The sequence below is a fragment of the Triticum aestivum genome, chromosome 2B (genome assembly GCF_018294505.1).
Source record: "Triticum aestivum cultivar Chinese Spring chromosome 2B, IWGSC CS RefSeq v2.1, whole genome shotgun sequence".
In the NCBI taxonomy this organism is placed as follows: domain Eukaryota; kingdom Viridiplantae; phylum Streptophyta; class Magnoliopsida; order Poales; family Poaceae; genus Triticum; species Triticum aestivum.
The window spans coordinates 54146702-54151522 of record NC_057798.1 but is presented as its reverse complement, the minus strand read 5'-3'; the positions used below and the strand labels follow the sequence as shown (position 1 = coordinate 54151522).

General features: G+C 45.5%; 1 long non-coding RNA gene across 1 annotated transcript; it reads left to right on the top strand.

Annotated features, from left to right (window-relative positions):
• The first annotated feature begins 1090 nt into the window (after nucleotides 1–1090).
• LOC123040364 (uncharacterized) lies at nucleotides 1091–2295 on the top strand. The gene is made up of 2 exons (XR_006418141.1): nucleotides 1091–1289; nucleotides 1671–2295. It is a non-coding gene; the product is annotated as an uncharacterized lncRNA (long non-coding RNA).
• The last annotated feature ends 2526 nt before the right edge of the window (nucleotides 2296–4821 follow it).

Sequence of the window (4821 nt, the reverse complement as noted above, 5' to 3'; positions counted from 1 at the left end):
ACCACCAAATCCCACAGACTGGACACAGATGAGAAAGAGATGTCAAAACAGACGAAGAAGAGCAGTGTCATAGTGTCCCCGAAGGCATTGAGAACCGAAGGGCTTGACCGAAAATGGAGCTTAAGCTCTCACGGCACGCTGAGATGAGCCACCAGAGGGGAACCCGATCCCCTCCCGCCTTGTATTAGGCAACGGACACCTCCTCTTCCCGGAGAGCTCCTGAATGCAAGGTGCCACTGAGGATCTCGCTGCAAACTTAGAAGACCAGCTGTCGTCGCCGCTGCACACCCACCACATCGCCGAGAAGCCCAATGCCCACCTAGCTCCCAAAAAGGTTCCTTCAGGAAGGACGCGACGCCAAGGGCGCCGACGCCGCCCAACTGAGTTGTGGATTTCACCCCGGAGACTAGAGGGAAGGGGGATGAAGGACCTGACCTGAACGGGGCCTCCAAGGAGGGAAGCATCGCCCTCGATCATCGCTGCCGCCAAGACCGGTGGGGCCGACCTAGAATTTCTCCCGGTTTTTGAGTCCCCGCCTCCAGCACCCCAACGACGCAAGATCCGGCGGCCCGCAACGAAGCCACAACTGTCGTTACACCAAGGCTCTCATCCAGGGGCGGACCTACATTGAGGTGAGTGGGGGCCCAGGCCCCCACTCAAAATTTGAAACTCTAGTGATATTGGATCGTCGGCCCACGCCCGCGCCACCGCCTGCCGCAGAACAGGTGACGCCACTCCGACCAGGGCCACCGCCCCGGAGAACGCGCCACCCCGCAGCAGAGGCAAGGCATCCAGGGCTCCGTCGCCATCTTCCTTGGCGGCGCCCCAGGCTTGCCCGGCGGCGACGTCAGGCGGCGGCAAGAGAGGAAGGGAGGGGAAAGGAGAAGGTGGCGGAGCTAGGGTTTGGAACCCCCAGGGGCGACGCCAGGGGAGGGGGAGGAGGAGCCGTGGAACTGATCTGGCCCCACTAGTAAACGAATGAGCGCGGATGCGCGCAGCAGGCGTTTTCACTGACAGCTGCCTCACCGCCGGAGGGGTACATGTGTGTACTATAAATAGGCTCGCCGTTTGCCCGTCCGCAGAGCATAATAAAACAGCCAACTCTTTGCCTCTCGCACAAGAGGAGAAAGCTCAATCCAGCTGGGGAGATTGATCCGGCGACATGTCGAGGTGGGCAAGTGGCTTGCTCCCAGCCCTGTTGCTCGCGGCCATGCTGCTATATGCGGGGCCGCTGGTGGTAGTCGGAGAAGACGCACCTCAAGCTTACGCATACCCACCACCTAGTCCATGTAAGTACAGGACAAGTACTCCTTTCTCCTCTTCGGAATAAGGTCACGTTAAGAAAAGGAATTCGAAAATATTACTAAATTTTTACACCAAGATTTTTCTTCTTCTAATATCTTGTGTTGATGCAGAGTTATTGAGATTATCAAATTATTTTCTAATTTTGATTTCAAAACTGGTTTTATCTCATAAACCATTAATTTGATTAGACGAATACATCTCGACGAGGCCTTCAAAACATCCTTGTTTACTTGCACAATTTTTTCATATTTTTCTGAAACCAGAAATTTAAATTTTGAATTTTTCAAAATTTACGAGCTCCAATGAGCTCTGTCACCGAAACGACGTTCTCACACCCAACACGTTTCATTTGGACCCATGTGCAGGCATACCAGCAGGCGGCAGAGGACCTTGCTCCAGACCATGCCAGCCCACGCCTCCTTGTACTGTTCCTCCGTGTCCTCGTCGGCGACCTTGTCCGCCTGGCGCGACTTGAACAGTTTGTCAAATTTCGTACAGCCGGTAGAATAATACGTCCGGCCAGATCCAGTTATATATATATATATATATATATATATATATATATATATATATATATATATATATATATATATATACACGTGAGATTTTTAATCATGTCAAATCAAACGTTTCATAGCAATTATAGTTGTCATAGTGATGTTTTTTTTTTGGCAAGCATGTCAAATCCTGCCCCGCCAAAAAAAAGCATGTCAAATCCTGACAAAAAGCTGAACACGGCAGATTTGCCATGTTTGCTAAAAAAATTTGGCATCCCCACGACAACTATAATTAATTGCCAGAAAAAAGTTCGATTTGCCATGGTCAAATATCTGGCGTTTGATTTGTAGCGAGGTCCGAAAGTGCAAATTTGCAGCATCTTTATTTCAATAATGTACTCGGAATGCATATGTATCGCATGATATATCTTCATGGAATATTAGTCCATATGAAACGATGACTTTATATGAATGTGCATCAGATTTAAATCAAGTATCAGTTGTCTCTGTTTTTGTCTGGTGGGTGTTTGACGAGATAATAATAGGGTTATTGAATTGTTTATCTTTGGACCAAACGTGTTTTTGAGTTCACTGATCGCTGCCAATGCCATTTTCCGCGAAAAGCAAACGCTCCCGATGCTACATGGTCCCTCCGAAGCTTGAATATAACTTAGCATTCACGAAGTCAAGTCTCAGTGACAAGCCAGGGCCCGCCCGACAACGATATTCAACACACCACTTCACTGATATTATGCTTATAATGGACCAAACGCCACAACTTTTCAATCAACGGCATAAAAAACTATGAAAGGAGCACTGAATACTTTTCCTCAGGAAGAACCACTCAATATTTACACGCCCTACTCATCTAGTCTGCAGCACAGAGAAACGGTCAAACACTACCAGTTTGGTCTAAGACTACCCACAGTGGGAGTAACATAGGTAGTAACATCACACATATCTAGGTTAAATAGATGATGTAGCATGCAATAAATGAAGAAAAAGATGAAAGTGGTAACATAGCTAGTTACTACTCCCTCAGTCTAGGTGTGTAAGTCATCTTACGTTGTGCACCGGGACCAAGGCGGAGAGGAAAACGAGAAAATTTAATGTCTTTTTGCTCATTAATAGCATTACATGCAATGAACTAACCATTGCATGTCATGTTTGATAGTCTCAAGTCATTGAAAGCATGCACGGCCCACATCTTTTATTGGTTGATATGTCACAAAACAAGAAACGAGGAGGGAGTTAATGTACCATGCCTAAGTGTTTTGGGATTATTTGGTTTTCGTAAGGTGACTTACACACCTAGACGGAGGGAGTACTAGTATGAGTAACATCACACATATTAAAGCAAGATGTGTCTATAGCCTAATAAATGAAGTGCTCCATGTTATCACACATATGTTACTCTCCACTATAGAGGTAGTAACATAAGCTAGTAACATGGGCATGTTACTAGTCTATGTTACTACTCATTGTGGCTAGTCTAACAAAGTACACAGCGCACAACGTATCCCAGTTTCTTGGATACCTCCATCCCTCGTCATGCGCCATCCGAGCCAACAACATATCCAGCCACAAACTTCTGCGCAATCTCTATGAACGGTAGAGATTGTGCAGAAGTTTCCTCGTTACACTTGCAGAAGAGATACTGACATCAAACAGCACTTGAGAGGAAGAAGTTTATCATCCGATCGTTTGTTGGCAGATGCAGCGTCGAAGGCCTGCTCCGCTAACTTTGATGCAGCAGAAGCCGCCTTACGAGCAAGAACCCGGAAGTTATCTCCTGCATCTTTCTTCGATCTCTCACGGCTCTGATATCTGATAAATAAATTAAAAACATCCATTTCAGTTTGACAAGTCCATAACTTGAAGTAGAGCTACAGCAAAATAGAAAGTGCATGGGCATATTTGAGGTTGTGTATAAAGTTTGTTATTGCTCATAACGGAAGTGGGTGATGCAAATTGTAAACTAGATTGCACAGAAAAATGGGACGGTTTGCAGAGCATATAAAACCTGGAATCCCAGAAACAGCAACTTCAACTTCCCCACGTCCTTCAGGGCCCCTCATGAAAAGTTTATCAAGTTTAGTATTGTCCTGCCCAAGTGAGAGGAAGCTCCCGAATTTTGATCTGCCAGCTGATAACATTAGGAGAAGTATACGTTAGAAAACGACAAAATCTCAAACAGGACATCACCTATGTAGACTGAGCAAAGTGTCAACCAGTTAGAAGTAGTAGTATTACTAAAGACTGAATCATGCTTAGTTGTGGAGAATAAAATACTCGGAGAAACAAATATTTGATAATAGGACCACAAGCGCAATATTTTCTCTCTAAATAAAGTAAATGAATGAAAGACTAACCATCATAAGCTTCACGTACATTTTGAGAGCTGACAAGAACTAGCATGGTTACTATCATATTGGTTATCACAATTGTTGTCTCCCCTGTGATCAAAACTCTGGAGGTTATGTGGAAGAAGGAGTATTTCCTTGCCAAGAAGGGCACCGGCATTTGGATGGAGGGATTTGAAATGGAAAACGGATTCATCGAACACAACATCTCTAGAGATATAAACTCTGCCTGTGGAGACGTAAGGCATTTTACTCCCTTGTGCATAGGACTGTAACCTAGGAAGACACATTGTTTTGAATGAAATGCAAGTTTGCGTGTGTTGTATGGTCTAAGGTTTGGCCAGCATGCACAACCAAAAATGCGAACACTACTAGGAAAAGGGCTATAGATAATATGGACATTAACGGCGCACCAGACATGTGGTGCGCCACTACTATATAGCAGTGGCGCATCATGTGTGGGTGCACCATTAGTGTGATGGACACTAATGGCGCATCACACCCATGGTGCGCCACTACTAACAAACTTTTTTTTTCCTAAAAATACTAATGGCGCACCACGGCACAGTGCGCCATTACTAGTTTTAACTAGTAATGGCGCACCACTCACCCCGTGCACCACTGCTATCAATTTTCTTTTTTGCAAAACTACTAAT